The 27,317-nt window shown below is 45.9% G+C and overlaps 1 protein-coding gene across 1 annotated transcript in view; it reads right to left on the bottom strand.

The window, feature by feature from the left end:
* The window catches only part of sema4gb (sema domain, immunoglobulin domain (Ig), transmembrane domain (TM) and short cytoplasmic domain, (semaphorin) 4Gb), a 173,563-nt gene extending 159,241 nt beyond the window's left edge, over positions 1 to 14,322 (bottom strand). Inside the window, exon 1 of the mRNA XM_060842255.1 lies at positions 14,052 to 14,322. The gene's annotated coding sequence lies outside the window, so the exon portion shown is untranslated. The remainder of the gene's footprint in view (positions 1 to 14,051) is intronic.
* Between the last annotated feature and the right edge of the window lie 12,995 nt (positions 14,323 to 27,317).

Here is a 27,317-nt window from a genome sequence, read left to right as displayed (position 1 = left end):
CTCAGAGCCTTATAATTCCCTGATCAGAGGGCTACCAACAGAGACACAGACAGGCACAATGCTGGAAAAACTCAATGTCTGAAAGACAGAGAGGGATAAACACTGCTCACAGTTCAAGCTGAAGATCTTCCATCACGACTGCCTGCTTCTTTCTCCACCCCCGCTGAGTATTTCTGTTTTAATTCCAGACAGGGGGAGCTCCTGTCTGTATTTTGTTTTGGAATTATGGATTTTCCAACCCTTCCTCCCATGGTTATAGCTATGGATTCCCAACAGGAAGTTGGAAAATTGGCTACACTCAGTGGAAAATGTTTTGTCGATCGATGATCCGCAACAGGAAGACCAGAAAGAAACACAGAGAGAGTGCTGGAGAAACTCAGCAGGTCTGTGGAGAGAGAAACAGAGTTAACGTGTCGAGTCTGGTATGACTGTTCTTCAGGAGAGTCAGGAAGACCGCAAGCAGGCTGCAACGATGAGAGATAAGGACATAAGACACAGGAGTGGAAGTAAGGCCATTCGGCCCATCGAGTCCACTCCGCCATTTAATCATGGCTGATGGGCTTTTCAATGCCACTTACCTGCACTCTCCCCATATCCCTTAATTCCTTGCGAGATCAAGAATTTATCAATCTTTGCCCTAAAGATATTTAACGTCCCGGCCTCCACTGCGCTCCGCGGCAATGAATTCCACAGGCCCACCACTCTCTGGCTGAAGAAATGTCTCCTCATTTCCATTCTAAATTGACCCCTCTCATTCTAAGACTATGCCCACATGTCCTAGTATCCCCACCTGATGGAAACAAATTCCAAGCATTCACCCATTCTAAGCCATGCATTATTTTCTATGAGAACACCCCAATTGTTGAGGTCCATACGGAAGCTCAACCACTTAGAGTCACGCCACAACAAAGCTGAAGACCAAGTCCACATTCACAATGTGCTAAAGCCTCGATTTGTATGTTAAAATCATTCCACACTGTCACAAATTTAGTAACCACGGTAACTGTAAAGCAATAGTAATGGCAACCTACCAGAAAATTAGCAGTGAATTCAATTATCAGTCCCTCATCTGGTTGAGATTGATCATAAACTATTTGTGTAATTCAAGTAAACCTCTCGAGTAGATGCAGGATTACCTCATACGCTACAGATTGGTTTTTCCTCAGTGCAAGTAGGAAGTGAACAACTTCATTTCATGTATAACCGCACATTATCTTCTCAAGGATGGAATTATCTTTACAACTTTCAACCCACTGGAGTCATTTCCGTTCTGTGATATGGGAAATCACATTTTCTTCAATACAATATTTAGAAAACAATTCATAGGAGGTGCAGGAGTGCTATTGATGGGATAATATTTGCATTTTATACAGTGCTATATCACATCAAAACATTGTAAATTCACACAATGACTCACGTTCTAACTGCAGGGACAGCGAGCGAGTAAGTCAGATGCAACATCCATTTGTGCCAGGAACACAGAATTTTAGAAATGGAACAATAAAAAGACTGGCCCAGCTCCCCACTTGCTCTTCATGGTTCAGAGGAAGAATGTTACCCAGAATATTGTCGAAACGTGAACAGGCCGTCAGGTTTTGGTATTGTCTGGATGGATGCAGCTCCAACAACACTCAAGAAGCTTGACATCATCCAGGACAAAGCAGCCCACTTAATTGGCACCACATCCACAAACATCCCCTCCCTCCACCACTGACGCTCAGTAGCAGCAGTGTGTACTATCTACAAGATGCGCTGCAGAAATTCACCAGCATTCCTCAGACAGCATCTTCCAAACCCAAAACCACTTCCATCTAAAAGGACAAGGGTTACAGATACACAGAGCACCACCTCCTACAAATTCCCCTCCAAGCCACTCACCACCCTGACTTGGAAATATATCGCCGTTCCTTCAATGTCACTGGGTCAGAATCCTGGAATTCCCTCCCTAAGGGCATTGTGGGTCAACCTACAGCACACGGACTGCAGTGGTTCAAGAAGGCAGCTCATCCCCACCTTCTCAAGGGGCAACTAGGGATGGGTAATAAATGGTGGGCCCAGCCAGTGACACCCACGTCCTGTGAGTGAATAATGAAAAGATTTCCAGATCAGGCACTTCCAACAGTGCCCAGTACTTTAGCAGGATGCCAGATTACATAATGAGAACAAATTGCTATGGGAGTTCAAACTGAAAATCTTAGGTGTAGATTGGGCCTGTTATCAATTATGGACAGGGGTGCAGTGGGGGGTGGGGGAGAGAGAGAGGGGGGGCACCCAATTGCTGCCTATTTCCAAAATGACCGTTGTGATCACCATCTTCTGAACAGCAAAGAACAACTCGACTTCAAAGAGAAATGGACTGGTAGATTGCCAATGCACACAGTGGGTACAGCCTGCGGCCATCATCCCCACACTGACTACAGCAGTGGTACACTGTCCCCTTCTCAAGTAGCCCTGAGGGGAAGTGGATAATAAACACTAACCCAGTGAGCAGGACCCCATACACCAGTGGATTTAACAAAAGTTAGACTGAGGGGGATAAGACTTCCTACAGACGGTGGGGTCATGGAGTAGGGGTCAGTGTAGGGGTGAGGGAGGGAGGAGGAGGGACAGAAGCTAAGGTGGTCTAACCAAAGGTGACACCCACAACAGAAGAAAGATGAAACAGCACATTCATGCAGATTCTGAAAACCTCCTGGGTTCCCTGATGTTCGTGCCAGTGAGAGGAAGCCAGGACAATGACAATCTACAAAACATCCTGAGGCTCTGTCCCTGAGACAATGTGAAAATAACACACTCACACTCAAAACAATAGCCAAAACCCACGAGCTATTCTGGGCATGAGAAAACACCATTAGAATTTATTTTTAATTGAAAATCTAATGCTTGACACCAGTGGCATGATCCCTGGTCCTTTTCCAATTATTTTTGGTTTGACAGTCCAGTGAGTGACTACAGACTTCCTCATTACCATCTCACTTATGGGGCTTATTTCAGGACCAATTCTTCATTAATAACTCTCTCCACGTTGTGCAAGGTTCGACCTCTGCTCATCAAATTGTCCACAAGCTCGATGTTTCACAGGCGGGTGTGGGCAGAAGGATTTGGGAGAAAGGTTAGTTTTACAGTCCCACCCCACAATCCCAGACAATTGTCTGAATCTGCCCACCATTTCTAAATCTAACTTCATAGGGAAAACAGTAAATTGCACAATTTTATAGGGTAGTTTTCTCTCGTCTTCTGTTCACAAACAGAGCGATTTATAAATAAATTCTTATTTCTTTCCCCTTCCCTACTGACTCCCCAAAGCCTGTCCATCAGCTACAAGGCACAAGTCAGGAGTGTGATGGAATATTGTCTAGATTAGAGTGGTGCTGAAAAAGCACAGCAGGTCAGGCAGCATCCGAGGAGCAGGAAAATCACCATTTCGGGCAAAAGCCCTTCATCGGGAAGGGATGGAATATGCCCCAATTGCCTGGATGGGGGCAGCTCCAATAACACTCGAGAAGGTTGATACCCTCCAGGGACAAAGCAGCCACTTGATTGGCATCACATCCACAAACACTCCACTCCCTCCACCACTGACGCTCAGTAACAGCAGTGTGTACTATCTACAAGATACACTGCAGAAATTCACCAAAGATCCTCAGACAGCACCTTCCAAACCCACGACCACTTCCAACAAGGACAAGGGCAGCAGATACTTGGGGACACCACCCCCTGTCAATATTCCCCTCCAATCTACTCACCATCCTAAATCACCGTTCCTTCACTGTCGCTGGGTCAATATCCTGGAATTCCCTCTCTAAGGGCATTGTGGGTCAACCCACAGAAAATGCTGGAAAAGCACAGCAGGTCAGGCAGCATCCGAGGAGCAGGAGAACTGACGTTTCAGACGGAAGCCCTTCTTGAACCAACAGCAGGTGGACTGCAGCTGTTCAAGAAGGCAGCTCACCCCCAACTTCTCAAGGGGCAACTAGGGACAGGCAATAAATGCTGGGCCCAGCCAACAACACCTGTGAACAAACTAAAAAAGATGTAAAAGATCCCATTTGTGATTGCAATTAGGTGTGGGGGAGCTCTCGGACAATGTTTATCCCTCAAATAAACAGCACTGCACATAAACTGATTTGCAAGATTATGATCTGGGATCTTACTGTGTGCAAACCGGCCACGACATTTCCTCGCACTAAAGCAATGACCACACTTCCAAAAGTATTACTTCAGTTGGAAAGCACTTTGAGATTCCTTAAGGTGATGGACCTTTTTGGAAGGACATTAATTCTGGCATGACCCAGGACTGTCACTGTTTACCCTATTACTGCGAGGTTCTCAAGTATCCTCCCAGAATTACAGTGGAAAGCTGTGAGAGATGGTGTGAAGTGCACAGGAGGATCCCAGCTTATTGTCTGCACTTGCAGCGCGTTCTAAGATTCAGCATGTTGTGTAAAGATAATTCGGAATGAGACCAGGCGGACCCATTCCAGACACACAGTGCGGTGGGACTGTCCTTGCTCCATATCTGAGGTCTATGGTGAATGTAGTGCATGAGGTTAGTGGCTGTGACTAGTTAACAGTGCCATAACCATGGTGTCTTGTCACTATAGCAACGGTGAATAAAATGGGCTCTACCTGGCGTATGGCTCAAACTGAGCTCATAAATATTCACCAAAAATGGTGAAATCTTGTGTTTATGAAAACAATCCTTGAGGGGCATGGCTTTCATGTTTGACTCAGTCTGGTGAAATCGGGGCACGGTCTGTTTCAATATCCCCATTGTCCTCTTTATGCTCGGACACAGCATACCAAAACATGGTCAATGTCAGGGTCAAACCTGCTCCAATTTTCCAGAAATCGCTGCCCCTGGTGCTTGGAATCCTGTCTGGACAGGAACCAAAAACCCAAATACAATTTCCATCTTTGCCCCTGGATCCCCTCAGTCCCAAATGCCCCGTGAACAAGCAGCAGAGCCAGGTTTGAGTATAGCCTAACAGGATCATTAAGACAGAGGTTAGGCCAGCTGGCTGTGGGCTGAGTTTTTGCTGTGGGCTGAGTTTTTGATTTGCAGTTACCTGTGGCTTCCGAGGCTGCAAGACTTCCACAGTTAGCACTTTTTCTGTAACAAGGGCTGCTGTTGTGGTTCTGCTCGCCGAGCTGGAAGTTTTTGCTGCAAACGTTTCGTTCCCTGGCTAGGGAACATCATCAGTGCTGTTGGAGCCTCGTGTGAAGCGCTGCTTTGATGTTTCTTCCGGTATTTGGATTGGTTTGTTCTTGCCGCTTCAAAGCAGCGCTTCACAGGAGGCTCCAACAGCACTGATGATGTTCCCTAGCCAGGGAACGAAACGTTTGCAGCAAAAACTTCCAGCTCGGCGAGCAGAACCACAACAACGGACACCCGAGCTACAAATCTTCAACCAGATTTTAAACAAGGGCTGCTACCTCAAAAATGCTGCTGTGTTCACCCACTGCCACTTCCGAAACCCCTAATCCTCACACAGCATGGCAGCAGTTGTCAGATCCGGACTGTCAGATCCGGACTGTCAAATCCGGACTCTCAAATCGAGACACTTAAATCGAGACACTCAAATCTGGACTGTCAGACCCAGACACTCAAAACAGAGGGATCAGCCACCGGGGTGGGGGGAGTATATTTAACATTGGCCACTTGACCAATTAGGCTACAAAATGCACCCTGTCACCCCTCCCCCCATCAGCTCTATGAGAATGACCCAGGCCCTGAGCACACTCTGGCTATTCACACGAGGGGAGAATCAGGTTCTTCGCGTCCAAGTGAAATGCAGTGCACAGCTTCCTGCTGGGATAGTCGGCCAGGGTGTGTACTCTAACCCACAGACCAGAACAAGTTCAAATCCAATATTCACAGGGGTGGGGGGGTCAGCCTGTGGAATTCACTACTGTGGAGGGCAAGTCACTGAACATACTCATTAAATAAATAGATAAACGTGGAGGATTTAAAGGCATCAAGGTATACAGGGGAGAAAGTGGAAGTAGAGATAAATGATCATGTTGAATGGTGGATGAATGGCCTACTCCAGTTCCTTGTTTCTAAGACAGAGTGTGTGCCAAGTTACTTATTCTCAGCTGAGCTGGTAATAGAGCCCAAAGTGTAACCTCCAGGTTCCAAAGTCCTGGAAGGAGTACAGGAAGTTCAGTGAGGTTCCCACTCCGAGACAGGCGACCATCTCCCCCACCCCCTTCCCCCTCCCACCCGCTGTGTCGAGTATAAAGTCTGAGCTTCACGGTCATTGACCCCACTGCCACCATGCGAGAATTGTTGATTCATCCCAAATCCATTACACTGGGCCTCAGGTGGAGTACTGTCCCATGGTGAAAGCAGCAGGGAGAGAACAGAAAAGATCAACATGATTGGTTCAGAGATGAGGAACTTGCATCACGTGGCCAGAATGGGGAAGCTGGAGTTGTTCTCAGTTGTGGGAAGATCCACACCCACAAGGAAATGATTTCAAATGACTGGCCAAACAAGTAATGGTGACATAAATACCTTCTCCTGCAGACCGTGGCTGAAATGCATGTGTTCCTTGTTCGTGGTTAGTATCTCTGCCTGTCACACACAACAGGCTGGAGTTCAGTTCACTGATGGGGACAGCAGGTTACCTTGAGGAGGGTTGGTTAGCTCAGTTGGCTTGTTACGCAGCACACCACCAACAGCGTGGGTTCAATTCCCACACCGGCTGAGGTTAGCACGAAAAACTCTCCTTCTCAACCTCTCCCCTGACCTGAGGCACAGTGACCCTCAGGTTAAACCCCCAGCAATTGTCACTGTCGCTCTCTCTCTCTCTCATGAGAGAGCAGGACTATAGCAAGTTTACTTTTACCTGGAATGCACTGACTGAGAGTGTGGTGGAGGCAGATTCAATTGAGCTTTGAACAGGAATTGGATAATTCCTGATGAAGAAGCAACTTGCAGGGCTATGGGTAAAAGGGAGGGGAGAGCTAGATTGTCCATAGTGTTCAGGAATGTGCAGGTTAGGTGCATTAGTCAGGGGGAACTGTAGGGTAATAGGGTAGGGGATTGGGTTTGAGTGGGATACATTTCAGAGGGTCGGTGTGGACTTGTTGGGCCGAAGGGCCTGTTTTCACACTGTAGGGATTCTATGATGCTAGATGAATTACTTCAAGAAGGACAAAGAAACTTTATTGCTCAACCAACCTGAGCGAATTGTCGATATCTGGTCATTGTCACAGTAACGTTAGTGGGAGCTCACTGTGTGTAAATTGGTTGCTGTATATCCCACACTGTGACAGTGACAAGGTTACAAAAATGCTGCATTCAGGGGGGTCCCACTGTTGGAGGGAGAGCTGCAGTAGTGGAGACCACCTCAGATACCAGCTGAGGAAGAATGGACAGTGGTCCATCAGGAGCTAGTCATATCCAAGTGCTTTCATTAAATTTTATGCACTTTTTCACCTAGAGGGTGGTACGTGTATGGAATGAGCTGCCAGAGGAAGTGGTGGAGGCTGGTACAATTGCAACATTTAAAAGATACCTGGATGAGTATATGAATAGAAAGGGTTTAGAGGAATATGGACCAAATGCGGGCAAATGGGACTAGATTAATTTAGAATATCTGGTCAGCATGGACAAGGGTTTGTTTCTGTGCTGTGCATCTCTATGACTCTATACCTTACAAATCCTAATGGCACGACATCAGGTATCAGAAGCACACATTTTTATTGGTCAGGTTTACATTAAGGTGCAGTCAAACTATAGTAAACATGCCAGATATGTCATGCAGTCACATGTCCCCAATTAAACCTGCACCTTTGATTCCAAAATCATTTAGTAGGTCTTAATAAGTTGTGTAGATACCCTCCCTAAAAGCAGGAGTGGGAATCCTTATCAGTGAATAATTATTCTTGTTTCCATAGGATTGCCTGAATTATCTAAATTGCCTTTTGAGGAAGTTACTCCAAAAAATAGCAATGGATGTGTTCAATGCTTTTACAAGAATTGGATTACCGAAAGAAATAAAATCAGATCAAGACTCAAATTTTATAATGCAAATATTCAAAGAAATGATAAATAGTTTTGGAATGAAACAATTCACATTGTCTGCTTAACACCCACAATTGCTAGGGGCATTCTGAAGTATCTTTACTGATACATTTGCATTCTCTTTTGGTGGGAGCTGTGATATAAGGTGGGTACTTTATCTATAATTTAATAACATTTATTTTAGAGTTTGGATTTGAACTTGTAGCATATGTGATTTTGTCTGTGCTCCTGAATGAACTTAATGATTAAGTTGTGAACATTTATGTAGCCTGGGTGCTTTACTTTTAACATAGTCTGAGAGAGAAAAAATTTTCACATCTTCATTCACTCTTCCTTCTCCATCTCTGTCTTCCTTTTGGCAACACAATCAACCACTTTGTCTTTGGCTCTGAGTACCTTTACATTCTGTTCCACTCACTCATCCTCTGTCTATAGCAGGAAAAAAACCCCATTTCCAACCTGTTCCACTTCTGACGGAGAGTTGTACTGGACATGAAACACTAACTCTGTTTCTCTCTCCAGCAATACTGACAGACCTGCTGAGTTTTCTGAGCACTTCTCATTTTTATTTCAGATTTCCATCATCTGCATTATTTTGCTTTTGTTTGTCCATGTAATAATTTTAATTAAACTGTGTGCCTCAGATGGGACATCTACTTTAAATGTTTTATCGGGTTCAAGAGACAAGAGTTGCTGGGTCTAACAGGTATGTGCCTTTCCACTATCTCTCTAACACAGTCTGACTGGTTGTTTTTCCAGCCCTTTTGTTCCACAGCAGTAACCTTCTTTATAACTTAAAATACGGATGTTAATTCTGGATCAGTGGTGCTGGAAGAGCACAGCAGTTCAGGCAGCATCCAACGAGCAGCGAAATCGACGTTTCGGGCAAAAGCCCTTTTACCTTGTTGATTTTATACACATGTTAATACCAAGTGCCAGATCCATAAACATCGGATGTAGGAAAGATTATTACTATGTTAAGAATCATACAATCCCTACAGTGTGGAAGCAGGCCATTCGGCCCATTGAGTCCACAGCAACCCCCTGAAGAGCATCCCATCCAGACCCATGCCCTTACCATCTAACCCCTGCATTTACTTTTGTCTAACCCGCCTAGCCTGCACATCCCTGGACACTATGGGACAATCTAGTATGGCCAATCCACTTCACCTGCACATCTCTGGACTGTGGGAGGCATCCAGACGAAACCCACGCAGACACGGGGAAAACATGCAAACTCCACATAGACAGTCGCCCGAGGCAGGAATCGAACCCAGATCCCTGGTGCTGTGAAGCAGCGGTGCTAACCACTGAACAACCCTGAAGATTCTATCTAGATGCAAATTGTTAGCGTTGCTGAATTTGATACTCACTGTTCTAACCAGTCATTAAGGCAATAAACAAAACAGTCCTTTAGCATGTCTCAATCTATTTGTTACACTCCTGTCCTCAGCATTGTGTATCTAATGTGCAAGACAGTCACTATGGACAACAACAGGCATAACTCAATCCAAAATCACTGGAAACAGCCTTCAAGAGACGACTTACTCTCTGTCACAGCAAGGTGTACATCCTGAGCTGCGAAAAATATCTAAACACTGCCGGTTCATTATTAGATATGGATGGTTACATTAACTTACCAGTCAATACACACATCACACCCACAAACGCTGCTCATTTATCTCAAGGGGTCTCATTACGGCTTTGGGAGTAGGATTTTCTGGATTTTATTTTTCCTAATTGGCCTGTGATTTTGTTCAGTCTCTCAGCTGTCCCTGAAAATGATATCAGTCCAGGCAGGTAGAGTGCCTCTGGATCATGATACAGACAGAATTATAATTACATGAAGCAAGTTTGATCAGGCAGGAGGAATGGGTGGTGTGTCGGGGGTTAGACTGGATTTAAGAATGAAGGACTTGGGGGGGGGGAGTGCATTTGACCTCATGGAAACCTGTAAAATTCTAACAGACAGGTTAAACACATGAAGGATGTTCCCAATGACCAGTGAGTCCAGAGCCAGGGGTCACAGTTTAAAGGTAGGTCATTTAAGATTGAAAAGAGGAGAAATGTTTTCTCCCAGAGAGTGGGAAGCCTGGGGAATTCTGCCACAGGAAGTGGCTGAGTTGGACAAGCAGGAGGCTGGAAGTACACAGCAAGCCAGGCAGCATCCGGAAGTGGGAGGAAATGAGGAGTGCAGATGCTGGAGAGCAGCGTCAAAAAGTGCAGTGCTGGAAAAGCACAACAGGTCAGGCAGCATCCGAGGAGCAGGAGAGTCGACATTTCAAGCATAAGTCCTTCATCAGGACGGTGGAGGAGTCAACATTTGGGTATTAATCCTTCCCCAGCCCTGAAGAAGAGTTACACCTGAAACATTGACTTCTCCACCTGCTGGTGCTGCCTGCCTTGCTGTGTTCTTCCAGCCTCCTGCCCATCGATGCTGCCTGCCTTGCTGTGTCCCTCCAGCCTCCTGCCCATCGATGCTGCCTGCCTTGCTGTGTCCCTCCAGCCTCCTGCCCATCGATGCTGCCTGCCTTGCTGTGTTCTTCCAGCCTCCTGCCCATCGATGCTGCCTGCCTTGCTGTGTTCTTCCAGCCTCCTGCCCATCGATGCTGCCTGCCTTGCTGTGTCCCTCCAGCCTCCTGCCCATCGATGCTGCCTGCCTTGCTGTGTTCTTCCAGCCTCCTGCCTGTCGATGCTGCCTGCCTTGCTGTGTCCCTCCAGCCTCCTGCCTGTCTACCTTGGATTCCAGCATCTGCAGGTTTTTGTCTCTAATAGAAAGTAGCTGAGGGCAAAACACTAAATTATTTCAAGAAGGAGTGAGGTAGTTCTTACACCTAAAGGGATCAAAGGACATATGGAAAAGTGGGATCAGGATACAAAGTTGGATAGTATTGAATGGAGGAACAGGCTCAAAGGGCTGAATGGTCTGATCCTGCTCCTGATTTTGATGTTTGATGTTTATTACTAATGTCAACCAGTCTAGTGACACAGATGCTGAGTATAACGTTCTGGGGCAGAGGCATTTAAATCCCACACTGACAGATGGTGAAAGTTAAATTCAATTAATTAAAACTTACCATTGAAAGCCTGTTTTAGTCATGGACTGGTCAGCTGATTGACGTAAACCCCCTTTCCAGTTCACGGTTGTCATATTGGGAAAGAAGTCTGTTCGATGTACCGACACATGACAGCAGACCGACAGCAATGGAAGCCTTAACCGTCCCTCTGAAAGTCACTCCCTGATGCACTAATAGGGATGGGTAACAATGATAGGCTTGCTAATGACAATTGGGTAAAACAACGAACCCTGTCTATTTACTTTTCCCATAACAGCATTTACTTTTTCACCAAATATCATGGATATTTACAGCACAGAATGAGACCATTCCACCCGTCATGTCTGTACTGGCTCCTGAAAAAGCAAATCCCATTCTCCAAAGCTATTGCCACAGTGCAATAACCAGATATGCCACTAACAATGGATGTATGACAATAATTGTTATTTAATACTGATGAGACTGGTGATGGAGGTAAATCACCTGCTCTTGACTGTAGTCGGCAAGACTAACTTTGGGGCCCTAATACACGGTGTTCCAAAGCCTCCAGATCTGTAAAATAGCCTCACTGCACCATTGCTAACACTATATAGCAGCTGAAAATGTGTTGCTGGAAAAGCGCAGCAGGTCAGGCAGCATCCAAGGAACAGGAAATTCGACGTTTCAGGCATAAGCCCTTCTTCAGAAACTCCTGCTCCTTGGATGCTGCCTGACCTGCTGCGCTTTTCCAGCAACACATTTTCAGCTCTGATCTCCAGCATCTGCAGACCTCACTTTCTCCTCCAACACCATACAGCAGACTTGTCGTAACTACACCCCCCCCCCCCCCCCCCCATTGTCTGACCCAGTAAAACACTTTAGTGTTGTCTCTGTGGACAAGTCTCACAGTTTTTGCTGAGTCTCTCAAATGATTTTTTTAAAAAATTTTGACGAACTCTTGAGCTGAGTTTCCGAGCCCAGCGACGAGTGCTTATGATGAGAGTCCTGACCCAGAATGATCAGCATCGGGGGTGGGGTGGGGGCAGTGTGGGAGGGAGTTGGGGAATTTCAGTAAAAAGATACAATTACCAGGAGAGGCAAATTCAGAGCAACAGTTCTCCTGGGAGTTTCTAATATAGCTGCTGCTGACAAAAACAGCAACATCAGTGTACAAATCCACAGGCACCATTAAAAAAGCAGCACGGTACAGTATGTCAAACTTCAGCTGCAACATTAATTCCTTCACACGTGTATGAACCGTCTTCTATTTTCTGTTCTTTTTTAAGATAAAGGTGTGTGAAATGTAGGAATTCAGCACCATAAATCAGCAACTCATTGTGCGAAGCCACAATCTGAGTGGCTTAATCGTTTTTTACAGGGATAAAATGGAGGGCGTTGAGTTCTGTTCCACCCCCCGGATGGTTTCAATGTAATTAAATTCTGCAGTTATTTAACTCTGTTGTAAGTCAGGCAGGGAGAGAGGGCTAAGGGGGACCCACATATTGCACTGAAGGGACATTGAGCTACAACCCTTGACACAACAGCAAAGCCTTAGGACAACAGAAGTAACAGCAAATAAAATACCAGCATGTGGACCGGGACACTAAATTAGATTATTTATCACACAACACAGGAGAAAAACTGTGGTGAAACACATCCAGATCACAGAAGTTATTGCAAGGGAAAAACAGAACTGATTCCAACTGGCAGAACATTCTAACCTCATCTGCAAATCCACAGGAATAAAATATTCCAATCAATTTAAGCTTTTTTTATGCATTTCCAAAAAAAATTTAAATAGTCTGGGTGAGAGTTGATATATTTGTTTTGCTGTATAACTCAGTACTTCATGCTGAGTGATTTGAAAGGTTGACCTTTACAGTGAAGGAAAACAACTGCTTCTAGAAAATACACAAGATATAGCAAATGCAGAGAGCATGTCAAAGAGAAAAACATGGATAGATAGACAGGGGCTGATCTCCGTGAGGAAAGGAGAATGAGGGGAGGCATGATGGAGATAGAGTCAGAGAGATGTACAGCACAGAAACAGACCCTTCGGTCCAACCAGTCCATGCTGAGCAGATATCCTAAATTAATCTAGTCCCATTTGCCAGCACTTGGCCCATATCCCTCCAAACCCTTCCTATCATATACCCATCCAGATACCTTTTAAATGTTGTATTGTACCAGCCTTCACCACTTCCTCTGGCAGCTCATTCCATACACGTACCACCCTCTGTGTGAAAAAGTTGCCCCTTAGGTCTTTTTTACATCTTTCCTCTGAAATGTGTAAAATGACGAGGGGCATTGATAGGGTGGACAGGGAGAAATGTTTCCCTTTGGTGGTGGTATCAATCACAGGGGAGATTGATTTAAAGGGCTCTTCAGTCTGCTGTCCATTAGGACAGGATTCCTTTCCCTTTAAAAACAATGCAGTCAAATAGACTGAACTTTTATGGGTCTTATCCAGTTTGATCTTTGACACTGGGAATTGAGGAGTGGCTGAAACACTCTCGCAGCCTCAATGTATATAAAAATTAAAGAACAGATCTCGTACAAGAAACATAAGTCTTCCTTCCTCACCATCTCTGGAATGGGGGGGGGGGAGGTGGGCGGCGGAAAGGAGCAAGGGGATAATGCCCAGGCCAGAGGTGGAAGTCCCAGTGCAGTCAGAGCAGGGATAAAGGAGAGGGAACAGCATTCCCAATGCCCAACGCAGCAGAGAAACAGCCCACGGCGGATATATACACAGGGTCAGAGCTCAATATGGTACACACATACAGGAATATATCAAGAGGAAATGCGAATAGCATTCATTAAACATGGAAATGTGTAAAGGCGCTGTGCGCATTCCCAATGTCCAATGCTAATCTCTCGGAGTAATGAGTTACGGAAAGATCTGTTCATTTGTGGCGAACACCGCGTTGTTATGTGCTCCTGGATATCAAGGAGAGACCCACACTCCCAACATTTTCCCATACCTTGCTTCCAGTGGTGTATTCCCTTCCGGAGACAGCTATGCTTTTGAACAGGCGGAGTGGCTTGTCTGAGCTGAGCCGATCTCTCTCTCTCTCTCCAACAAAACGTGACCGAATAAGCCAAGCTCCCAGGGGTGAATAAACTTCGCTTTTTTGAGGGGCTTCTTAAGGTCTCCCTTCCGCGCTGAGGCCAGGTGCAGGAGGCTTTGTTCCGAATATGCAGGAGGATCGCTTACCTGCTCTAGTCTGCACAGTACACAGGGGTCAGCGTGTATCAGCAGAACACTCACTGTAACACTGTTCTCCGCAAGGTGGTGCCTCAGTGAGATTACTGAAGGCTGCACACTCATTGCATGAACTGTTAAAGCATAACCTCCTGCAGTTCCGCAGAGATCATTCGGCCCGCGTGCCTGTGGTAGCCCTTTAGAAGCCACCCCCACCCCCACACTCTCCAACTTGCTTCCCAACCCTCCCCCCGCCCCCCTTTTCCTTTCCCAAATCCCTTTTGAAAATTGCTCTGGATTCCACTTTAAACAGGGCATTCCGGGTCAAAGCTGAAAAGGTGTTGCTGGAAAAGCTCAGCAGGTCTGGCAGCATCTGTGATAAGAAATCAGAGTTAATGTTTTGGGTCCAGAGACCTTTCCGCAGAACTGATGTAACTATGAAAATTTTGGTTTATAACCCACACTTTCCCAGCTACCATCAGTTCTGAGGAAGGGTCGCCAGACCTGAAACGTTAACTCTGATTTCTCTCCACAGATGCTGCCAGACCTGCTGAGCTTCTCCAGCAACTTTTGTATTTGTTTCTGATTCACAGCATCTGCAGTTCTTTCAGTTTTTAAATGATCAGATTAATCAAATTCAATTTTACTGTAGAATTTCTGTTTGTGCTTGAATAACTGATACCACTATAATGAAGCCAGTACCAAATGACTCATAGCTATAGAATAGTTGAACACTGGAAAATCATACAAGGTCCTGGAATATAAGTGGTATCCTGGAATCCAGGGTTTTCATTGGTTGAATGTGTTTATTATTTTAATTAACCTGTTCGGATATCAACTGGGCCAAGTGAGACTTGATCCAGGCCTCCTGGTTCAGAGTAGGGACATGTGCCGGAAGAGCTTTCTTTGAAACCCAGACATTTTACTGAATTCAAATTTCAGCATCTGCCTTGGTGGGATTTGACATTAAGACCACAGAAAATTAACCCTGGGTTATTAATTATTAGGAGAAAGTGAGGACTGCAGATGCTGGAGATCAGAGCTGAAAATGTGTTGCTGGAAAAGCGCAGCAGGTCAGGCAGCATCCAAGGAATAGGAGATTCGACGTTTTGGGCATAAGCCCATTCCAGGTCAAAGCAACCTGCTTTATTTCGAAACAAAAAAAAACATGCTGTAAATCGGAAACAATAACAGAAGTTGCTGGAAAAACTCTGGCAGCATCTGTGGAGAGAAATCAGAGTTAATGTTTCCGGTCCAGGTGACCCTTCCTCAGAACCCATGACCCCTCCCATCTAGAAGGACAGGGGCAGCAGATACATGGGAACACCCCCCCCCCCCCCCCCCCCCCCCCCCCCCCCCGCAAGTTCCCCTCCGAGCCCCTTAGCATCCTGACTTGGAAATATATCATTGCCCCTTCACTGTCACTGGGTCAGAATCCTGGAATTCCCTCTCTAAGGACATTGTGGGTCTACCCACAGCACACGGACTGCAGCGGGTCAAGAAGACAGCTCACCACCACCTTCTCAAGGGGCAACTAGGGACGGGCAATAAATGGTGAGCCCAGCCCAGTGTTGCCCATGTTCTGGAAGTGAATCCTGTACCCTGTACCCATTCCATTGGGTAGAATGTTTGGTGGTTGTGAACACCCGTCTCTTGAATTTCTCCTGAACCACCTCTGCTCAAAGGAAACTAGCCTGAAATTCTCCAAATTCTCTCCATGACCCCGATTACTGTAAATCATAGAATTATAGAATCCCTACAGTGTGCAAACAGGCCATTTGACCCTCCAAAGTGTAACCCACCCAGACCCATTCCCCTACCCTATCATTCTACATTTCCCCCTGACGAATGCACCTAACCTGCACATCCCTGTACACCATGGGTCATTTAGTATGGCCAATTCACCCGAACCTGCACATCTTGGACACATCTGAACAGAAGGGCATGAGAATTCAGCCTGACGTAACACATTAATGTTCAGGTTTAATACATTAAATCTATTTCTTGGTGATAATGTTGACCATCCTCATTTCTCAGGTAATTGTGACCTACTTGCAACATCATGTGAAATTTAAATGACTTTGCCACTTGAGAGTCATCAGACAGTTCACGAATGTGTCATTATTCTTATCTCCTGACTCCTCCTGATGCCCTCTTTCCTGTATTAAGTTTACTGGTTCCACGTGCTCTTCAGTAAAGACTCTGAAATGTACATCTGTGCCACTTATGGGGCAATAAAGATTTCTGTAGGGCACCATCTACTGGCACAATGGCTCTCTACACAGCCCTACATGGAGTGAAACCTCCTGTAATTCTTTAGTGAAAATAACTTCTCCGCTGTAAGGTCAATAAACACTTTACAATAACTGGCACCCTTAACTGAGCAGCCGATAGTTCCAACTGGGTATTGATTAGGTTCTGACAAAATAGCTTCCCAAGTTGCTGCCTGTTTTGTATTCAGTGGCTCAGTGGTCAGCACTGCTGCCTCACAGTGCCAGGGACCTGGGTTCGATTCCAGCCTTGGGCCACTGTCTATGTGGAGTTTGCACATTGGCTGTGTGGGTTTCCTCCCACCAGGTCGGGTGAATTGGCCATGCTAACTTGCCCATAGTGCTAGGTGCATTAGTCACAGGTAAATATAGGTGTTTGGGTCTGGGTGGATTACTCTTCAGTGGGTTGGTGTGGACTTGTTGGGCCGAAGGGCCTGTTTCCACACTTTTCTAATCTTTTCTAAAAAATCTAATCTCAAATTTTAGAAAATTGCAGACAATTCTGGTGGTCCTTCCAAAAGGAGGATGATGTCAAATTTGAGAAGGTGCAGAAAGATGTTTACAAGGCTGTTGCTAGGACTGGGGGGTTTGAGCTATAGGGAGAGGCTGAACAGGCTGGGTCTGTTTTCCCTGGAGCGTCGGAGGCTGAGGGGTGACCTTATAGAGGTTTATAAAATCATGAGGGGCGTGATGTGGAGGTGTCAGTGTTGGACTTGGGTGAACAAAGTCAAACCCATTGCCTGCAGAACATTAAGATGGTTACCACTCCAGCAACATTACTACCATTCCCTGCCCCAGCAAGCGACAACTGTACCCTAGTAGCGCACAACATGAGCCAAAGAGTAGGAAACGCTCTAATGTCAGAGTACATTGTATTCCATCAAAAAGATGGGATGGAGATTAATATTATACCATTGGCTTTTTGAAATGCGCTGTTCTTGGTAAACATGAAGTTGGTCCAAAGATGGTATAGGAAAATATTTAATCCATTTCACACAAGGAAACAGCTGACTTACCAAAAAGTTAAGTGCAGAGTGGAACAAATATTATTTGCAACAGACTTGTTACCTTGAGCTTCAAGGTGTTGAGTCGCTGGTTACAAAAGCCCGCAAGGATGCTTGGAATGTGGTATCAATTTGTGGGTAAAGGCAGGTTACAATTGATTGGAAATCACAGGATCTCAGCTATGTTCAAATATCAGACAGGCATCGCAATTTTATCTGAATTCAAAGCACGAAACACTCAGCAGGTCAGGCAGCACCTAGAAGAAGCATTGTCAATGTTTCCGTTCACAGATCCTTCATCAGAACCAGATGCCAGATATACAACGTTTTAAACCGCTGGGGATCCAGGTATTGGAAGGAGGCAGGAAACCTGGAATTGAGCTCCCTATGATAGTTGGGGGGGGGGGGGGGGGGGGGGGTGTGTGTGCAGGTGATGGTGGTGCAAACACAGACCAAACTGCAGAATCAATGACAGGTCCTCACTCGCTCTGCTTCTCTGTTCACCAATACTGCCTGACTCCGTGAATATTTTCAACTTCTGAAAATTTCATCCCAGAAGAACCGTACTGAAGTACAAATTGATTTCTGGTGCTAATTAGCCATGGTATTGAAGGAAAATATAGGTTGAGGAAAGGTGTTCCCAGAAGATGAGGGAAGCATTGGAGACTATATGAACATTATAATTGTCTATGTTTTGAGCCCACATGGTCATCTATTCAAGGTAGCAGTGAGTGTATGTTGAGTAATACTTTGAGTGTAGCAATGTGTTCAACACAAAACTTTACTGAAGAGAAATTAAGATGTGTCTCTACAGGATGTATGCCTCATGCTAGAGGTCACATGTCTACAGCAAACCAGGGCAGACATTTGTTTATGATGCAGTCTAATTTAAATGTTTCCATTTTCATACAAAAAAGAATTAAAATGGCATGAATTATCCTGGATATTTTTAGTTGTCCGAGTTACTACATATATACACGATTGTTCTCCTGCATTGACTGCTTTGTAATTCCATCAATCTCTGTGTATGAATTGCACACAGTCCTCCTGCGCTTCACAGGAGGCTCCTAAGCACTGAGGATGTCACCTAGACAGGGGACGAAACGTCTGCAACAAAAACTCCCAGCTCGGTGAACAGAACCACAACAACGAGCACCCGAGCTACAAATCTTCTCCCAAACTTTGTCCTTCAATAATGCTGGTCCCTTAATAGTATGTGTGTGCTTTGTGGTTGGTTGCTCATCTGGGTGATGGTGTTTTGCAAGGCAGTGTGATTGCTGTGTCACTTGTTGCTTGTGTAGCTGTTGTCTTTTATATGAGCTGTTGTGAACCTCTGGCTCTGACGGTTAATGTGAGTTCTGTGTAGGTGCAGCATTCACCTCTTTCCGATTATCCATCTGTAATGGAGGATCAGACTCTGCAGTTGTGGCTATGTATTTGCCGTTGCAATGGTACATCTGGTCATTCACTTCCACTGTGGACAATCAAGTTTTCATACGGGTCCCAAGCTCCCACTGAGCTTTTGCCGAGAATGTTGAATGTTTGTACTCAGATTGGCCCTCCATTACTCAACCCTAGCATTGGTTTAGCAGTTTTGTTGAAATGAAATTTTGTTTTCTCTCATTTCACCTTGATTTTTTTCACTCCCACCTGTTACAATTTCTGACTTCAGTAGTTTTTTGTTTGCAATTGGGAATCAATTTGTGTGTGATGTAATATTAGTCCTGACATTGGATTACTTTCCATGCCTTCAGTAGCTGTGTTTCTCCACTCAGAGATTATCTGGCGGACAGCTCTGCCAGGTTTGATCAATGTCTTTCTGATTGCTTTGGTGATTTTGGATAGTCACGCAACCTTTCCATTTGCCTGGGGATTGTGTGGTAGTGAAGTGTGTGGTGTTGCATTTCCCAAAGTGACTGAATTCTGTACTCGTGAACTGAGGGCCATGGAAACCCTTGGAGAAATTTGGAAAGGTTTCCAACACTGGATGTGATTGGGTCCATGGCATTCCCTGCAATACAGGGTGTGGAACTGGAATGCAACGCTGCAGCATCACCACTGGTGGGGCTATGCAATTACAAGCAGTTTCCATAATCAATGTGTCAATAGGGAGAGGGTCCGTTAGCTCATTGGACTGGTTTACAGGGCAGACTGATACCAACAGTACGGGTTCAATTCTCAAAGCCAACTGAGGTTACCACGAAGGACTGTCCATCTCAACTCTCCAGGCATGGTGACCCTCAGGTTAAATCCCCACCAGTTCTCTCCCTCTCTCTCTCTCTCTAATAAGACAGTAGCCCCATGGTCTGGGGAGACTATGGCAATTATACCATTTCGTGCGTAGGGACTTAGACATGAACAAAAGTGAGAAAGAGAACAAAAGACCGCAGCAGAAAGCAAGGCTTTGTAGCAGCAAGAAATCTAGTGGATTGAAAATCCAGTGGCGTCATTAACGAGTACTTGATTACCGCCCATGGGAATGGACTCAGATGTGTTATTAACCAGGGTGAGTAACTAATCACATCCTGTCCGGTCATGCCAGTTCTGTATGAGAGATGGGAATGTGCTGGGGAGCACGGTACACGGGAGTATCATTCCCCAAAACATGTTGAATTCTTGGCCAAGATGAATTGCATGTTTTTCGTTGATTTATTCATGGGGTTGTAGGTGTCACTGACTAAACCAGCTTTTATTGCCCAGAGGGCAGTTAAGAGTTAATCGTCTTAGTCTGGATTTACTTGTAGGCCAGACCAGGTACATGTATTAGATTTCCTTTCGCCAAAGGATTGTAGTGAACCAGATGGGTTTCTACAACAATTGCTAGCAGTGACACAGTCACCATTCGGCTAGCTCTCTATTCCAGACATTTACTGAATTCAAAATTCACCGTCCACCAGACTGGGATTCAAACCCAGATCACTGAAACAAAACACTGAAATAACTGTGGGTGCTGCAAGTCAGAAGTCAAACAGAAAATGCTGGAGACAGATGAGCAGGTCTGGCAGCATCTATGGGGAGAAAACAGAGTTCACATTTCGAGTCCAGTGACCCTTCCTTGATTTCTCTCCACAGATGCTGCCAGACCTGCTGAGCTTTTCCAGTGACCTCTGATTTGTTCCTAAAAGTGTTGAACTTGATGCTGAGTCCTGGAGGCTGCAGGATCTCCAAGCGGAAGGTGAGGTGCTGTTATTCCAGCTTGCACTGAGCTTCCTTGGAGCACTGCAGCGAGCCTGAGACAGAGACACTGGCCAGGGAACAGGGTGGGGTGTTGGAGTGACAGGCAACAGGAAGCTCAGCATCATTCTGGCGGACAAAGCGAGGATGCTCTGTGAAGTGATCACCTCCAACATTGGCTTGGGGTTCTGGATTACTGGCCTGTTGACATTATCACTACATCCTACACCACCACCCCACCAAAGGGGTGGACTGCTTTATAAAAACATTCCTGTCAGCGACAAAGTGTAGCTGGGCTAACCAGATAGCGACTGCATTCTCGAAGTATTTTAACAGAGGAGTTGAAAATTACGGGAGGTTTTGATGGAGTAAGTGAGAGGAAACTGTTTTCCCTGGTGAGAGAGACAAGCCGACAAAGATTTATTGGAAAAGGAACCAAAGGGAAAGTGAAGACCTTCCTTCACGCACTGAGCTCTGATGATTTCAAAAGCACTGTCTGAAAAGGCATCGTGATCAAATTCAACAGCAACTTTCAAAAGGAAATCGGATGAATAATTGAAAAGGAAGCATTTGCAGGGCTCTGGGTAAGGAGCAGAACTGAATGGGTCTAATTGGACAGCTTTGGTGAATGCACTGACGTACCTCACCCTGGGCCACAAGATACAACAAAATAAAAGTACTCAACTCCTTAGAATGTGAGCATGCTGCAGCCTGTCATCACTTTACAGAAGAATCCTCTCCAGTTTGGGGGAAGCGTGGTGGATCTAGAGCTACAATAATACTGGCAGCAGAGGAAGTGGATTGGTAGCATTGGCAGTGACACAGCTATTGTAAAACATCCATAGCGTGAAGAGGGAAAGGGTTGGGTTTTTGTAACAGGGAGAACAGCTAGAGTGAGGGTTTCAGGAGACAGGCAACACTGAGGAGTGGATGGTGTGATCGAGAGAATAGGGGAGCTGGACCCAGAGGGTCTGGTCATGTGAAAGCACCAGCAGAACCACATCATTAAACCAGAGACCAGAGTGTAGCCAATCACAGCACTGGAACTGATGGTAACAAGAAAAGGAAATTCAGAAGTAGTTAATAGTGGGTGTTGAATCTTTTGGAGCACCACATCACAGTTTGTGAATGAATTGAACCACAAATGGCTTTAGATTGGTGAGAATCCTTTCTAATGCCCAACTCCAATAACATACCTACACCATGACGTGGAGGTGTTGGACTGATGTTGGACAAGGTCAGAAGTCACACATCACCAGGTTATAGTCCAACAGGTTTACTTGAAATCACAAGTTTTCAGAGCGCTGCTCCTTAGTCGGTGCACTTCCCTCCTCTCCACCTGATGAAGGAGCAGCACTGCGAAAGCTCGTGTTTCCAAATAAACCTGTTGGACAATAACCTGGTGTTGTGTTACTGCTGGAATTTAGAGTTGAGAGCCTTCACATTTGCAGCAGGAATATTTCTGTTCCCGGCAGAACTTGTCCTTTTCTCACGATGACCCTCCACAACCAGTACACGAGGGAAACATCCTCAATTCACTCCAAAGTGGAAAGTTCAGTCCTGGATCAGGGTCATATCCCAATCTTAAGAGTAAATATGATTCACTTGACAAATCTACAACTCAGATTTTGTAATGGCTTCTATTGTCACATGTAAGAACAAAAAGTAACCATCCATTTGGAGGCTGCTGTATCATTTCACTCAAAAGTTTATTTTTTTTTCATGGAATGTGGACACTGCTGGTGAGACCCAGCATTTATTGTCTGTCCCTAGTTGCCCCTTGAGAAGGTGGGGGTGAGTTGCCTTCTTGAACTGCTGCAGTCCATATGCTGTGGGTAGACCCACAATGTCCTTAGGGAGGGAATTCCAGGATCCTGACCCAGCGACACTGAAGTAACTGCAACATATTTCCAAGTCAGGAAGGTGAGGGGCTCGGAGGGGAACTTGCAGGAGGTGATGTTCCCATGTATCCGCTGCCCTGGTCCTTGGACATGGTTGTGAGTTTGGAAGGTGTTGTCAGAGGATCTTTGGTGAATTTCTGCAGTGCATCTTGTAGCTCACACAAACTGCTGCTACTGAGCGTCGGTGGGGGAGGGAGGGGATGTTTGTGGATGTGTTGCCAATCAAGCGGCTGCTTTGTCCTGGACGGTGTCAAGCTTCTTGAGTGTTGTTGGAGCTGCCCCCATCCAGGCAAGTGGGGAGTATTCCATCACACTCCTGACTTGTGGGCGGCACGGTGGCACAGTGGTTAGCACTGCCACCTCACAGCGCCTGAGATCCGGGTTCAATTCCCGACTCAGGCAACAGACTGTGTGGAGTTTGCACGTTCTCCCCGTGTCTGCGTGGGTTTCCTCCGGGTGCTCCGGTTTCCTCCCACAGTCCAAAGATGTGCGGGTCAGGTGAATTGGCCATGCTAAATTGCCCGTAGTGTTAGGTAAGGGGTAAATGTAGGGGTATGGGTGGGTTGCGCTTCGGCGGGTCGGTGTGGACTTGTTGGGCCGAAGGGCCTGTTTCCACACTGTAAGTCTAATCTAATCTAGTCAGGTTTTGGTAGATGAGATACTCGCTGCAGAATTCTTAGCCTTTGACTTGTAAGCACAGTATTTAAAGGGTTAATACAGTTGAGTTTCTGGCCGATCTTAACCACTATGTTGATTATGGGAGTTTCACCATGCCAATTATATTGATTGAGAATGTGCAACAATTAAACAATCTTTTTGAAGATGGTCACTCCTGGCACTTAGTGGCACAGATGTTACTTGCCACTTATCACCCCAAGCCAGGATATTGTCCAGATCATGTTGCATTTTAACATGGACTCCCTCAGTATCTGAGGAGGCATGACCGGTGCTAAACATTGTGCAGTCATCCGTGAACATCCCCACTCTGACCTGGTGGTGGAGAGAAGGTGAAGCAGCTGAAGGTGGTTGGGCCTAGGACACCATCCTGAGGAACTCCTGCAGAGATGTCCTGGAGCTGAGATGATCTTCAACAATCATAAGACATAGGAGCAGAAATTAGGCCATTCAGCCCATCGAGTCTGCTTCGCCATTCAATCATGGCTGATAAATTTCTCAACCTCATTCTCCCTGTAACCCTTGATCCCCTTGGCATTCAAGAACCTATCTATCTCCGTCTTAAATAGACTCAAATACCTGGTCTCCACAGATTCCCCACTCTCTGGCTGAAGAAGTTCCTCCTTATCTCCATCTAAAAGGTCTTCCCTTTACTCTAAGGCAGTGCCCTTGGGTCCTAGTCTCTCCTACCAATGGAAACATCTTCCCAACATCCACTCTGCCCAGGCCGGTCAGCATTCTGTAAGCCTCAATTAGATCCCCAACCCCATCCCAGATCTAAACTCCATCGAGTATAGACCCAGAGTCCTCAAACCTTCCTCGGATGTTAAGCAAATCATTCCTGGGGCCATTCTCATGAAACTCCTCTGAACACGCTCCAGGGCCAGTACATCCTTCCTGTGATACTGTGCTCAATACTCCAGATGTGGTCTGACCAGAGCCTCATAGATCCTCAAGACGTACATCCTGGTATGTGCCAGGTAAGTCTCCACAGGCGATGACTATTCTTACCAATACTGTCATATTCTCCAACACATTTTCACAATATGTAGGAAACTTTGCCTCAGCATCAACCTTCCTTGGGCATTCAACCATGAAAAAAATATTTATTTATTTTTCATTGTTTACTATTTCTCAGTCTAACCAAAAGAAACCACAGTTGATATAATCACACGCACAAAAGTATTGGAAAAACACAGGGGATCCGGCAGCATCTGTGTAGAGAAGGGCCCATGTATCTCCATCAAGAATAGGAGATTCTACCGCAAACCCATGGATAACCTCACAATACTACATTTCTCCAGCTTCCACCTGAAACATATTAAAACAGCCATCCCCTATGGACAGGCCCTCTGTATACACAGGATTGGTTCAGATGAGGAGGAACATGACAGACACCTGAAGGTACCTCATAAAAATGGGGTACGATGCTCAACTCATCGACTGCCAGTTCCAATGTGCCACAGTGAGAAACTGTAATGATCTCCTCAGGAGACAGACATGGGTAGTAATCGATAGGGTCCCCTTCGTTGTCCAGTACTTCTCAGGAGCGGCGAAACTACACCATGTTCTTCGCAGCCTACAACACATTGTCAATGAGGATGAGCACCTCGCCAAGACCTTCCCAACACCTCCACTGCTCGCCTTTAAACAACCACCAAACCTCAAACAGACTATTGTTCTCAGCAAACTGCCCGGCTTTCAGGACAACATCGACCACAACACCATACAACCCTGTCACGGCAACCACTGCAAGGCATGTCAGAGTGTGGACACGGATACCACCATTACCCATGGGCACACCACCCACTGCGGCAGGTACTCATGTGACTTGGCCAACATTGTCGATCTCATACGCTGCAGGCAAGGATGCCCTGAGGCATGGCACATTGGTGAGTTCGAGCAGACATTACGACAACAGATGAATGGACACCGCACAACAATCACCAGGCAGGGGTGTTCCCTCCCAGTTGGAGAACACTTCAGTGGTCCGGGACATTCGGCCTCGGATCTTCAGGTGACCATCCTCCAAGGCAGACTTCAGGACAGGCAACAGCACAGAGTGGCTGAGCAGAGGCTGATAGCCAAGTTCAGTACCCATGGGGATGGCCTCAACTGGGACCTTGGGTTCATGTCACACTACAGGTGACCCCACTGCACTATACACACACACACACACACTCTCTCTATCTCTCATACACATGGTCTCTCTCTCACACACACACACACACACACACACATACAACCCCCCAATACTCACCCACGCACACACACCCTCTCACAGGCGTATACTCCATCACACCCACACATTCACATGTACACACTCTCACACACACTCTCTCTCTCATGCAAACACACACACATATAAGTCTATAGGATGAATTTGTATTTGCAGAATGATATTTGCAGATATATTGTATTTTGCTCAAAAAATGCATAAACTGTAGGCAGTCAATCATATAATATTTTACAAATTCCACTTTGGAAGTAGAACCAGTCTGACTCAAGATTGGGATACAGACAGATTCTGACCTCACACTTTTAATGCATTGTCTGAGCTGAGATGTCATCTTTTGCTGTAAAAACTTAAGTTCTTTCGGGAAGATGACTTATAAGAAGTTCTGGGATTTAATATTAATGAACCGAAACCTGAAATCCATTCTAAAAGACTTAACAATGCAGGTTTGTTCAATATATCACTGCATGACACTGTAATTTCTTGCTATAAATTCTGTGTCTTACAATCTTATACTCCACAACCACCTGATGAAGGAGCAGCGCTCCGAAAGCTAGTGCTTCCAATCAACCCTGTTTGACTATAACCTGGTGTTATGTAATTTTTAACTGTGGAGAGAAAGCAGAGTTAACATTTCTGGTCCAGTGGCCCTTCCTCAGAACTGACGGTAGTAGGGAAAATGAATGAATGAATGATTTATTGTCACATGCATCTTGAAGATACAGTGTTTTGGTGCCAGCATCTGGCACCATTTTCAGTTACAATAAAGATAAAAGGAAATGACTTAAATAAGAAGTCACTTTCTGTTCAAATTGAGGTCTTAAGCATGGCTTCAGGGTTTCTCCAAGGTCTGTGCAAGGTGTTCCAGTCCTCAAGGAGGCTCCTCTCCAGAAACAGCAATCACAATGCCATTGCCGCAGGACACCCCGGCTCTCCTGCTGCAGCCACTGCCTCGCCAACACTGCCAAGAGTCCAGGCTCTGGGCCTACTATCACCAAGAGTCCAGGCTCCAGGCCTACTGTCACCAAGAGTCCAGGCTCCAGGCTTACTGTCACCAAGAGTCCAGGCTCCTGGCCTACTGTCACCAAGAGTCCAGGCTCCTGGCCTACTGTCACCAAAAATCCAGGCTCTGGGCCTACTGTCACCAAAAATCCAGGCACCTGGCCTACTGTCACCAAGAGCACAGGTTCCGGGCCTACCGTCACGAAAATTCCAGGCTCTGGGCACACCATGGTAGTTATGCTGGTGACAGGGGTGTGTGTGTGTGTGTGTGTGTGAGAGGGAGAGAGAAAAAGTGAGAGAAAGAGAGGGAGTGCAAGTGAGCGAGTTTGGCCGACAAAGGGATTGTTGATAATAAGTCAGGGAAGAGGAGCAGTTAGAGAGGTGATCGTGGGGACTATGAGTGGTGAAAATGGATGGGCTGTGCTGAACGTAAGCCATGATAGGGCAGGAGCTGGGGAGTGAGGGTGGGTAAAGGACAGGGAAGGAGGTGCTCAGGCCCTAAAGATACCGAACTTGATGCTGAGTCCTGGAGGCTGCAGGACCCCCAAGCAGAAGGTGAGATGCTTTTCTTCCAGTTTGAACTGAGCTTCACTGGAGCACTGCAGCAAGCCTGAGACAGAGACGCTGGCCAGGGAACAGGGTGGGGTGTTGAAGTGACAGGAAAAAAGAACCTCAGGATCATTTTTACAGACAAAGTGTAAGTTTTCAGCAAAATGTCACCCCAGTGTAGAGGAGACCACGTTGTGAGCAGTGAATGCAGTAATCTAGATTGTGTGAAGGACA

The sequence above is a fragment of the Hemiscyllium ocellatum genome, chromosome 22 (genome assembly GCF_020745735.1).
Source record: "Hemiscyllium ocellatum isolate sHemOce1 chromosome 22, sHemOce1.pat.X.cur, whole genome shotgun sequence".
In the NCBI taxonomy this organism is placed as follows: Eukaryota; Metazoa; Chordata; class Chondrichthyes; order Orectolobiformes; family Hemiscylliidae; genus Hemiscyllium; species Hemiscyllium ocellatum.
Note: the sequence above shows the minus strand (reverse complement) of the source record. Positions and strands in the feature narration are given on the sequence as shown.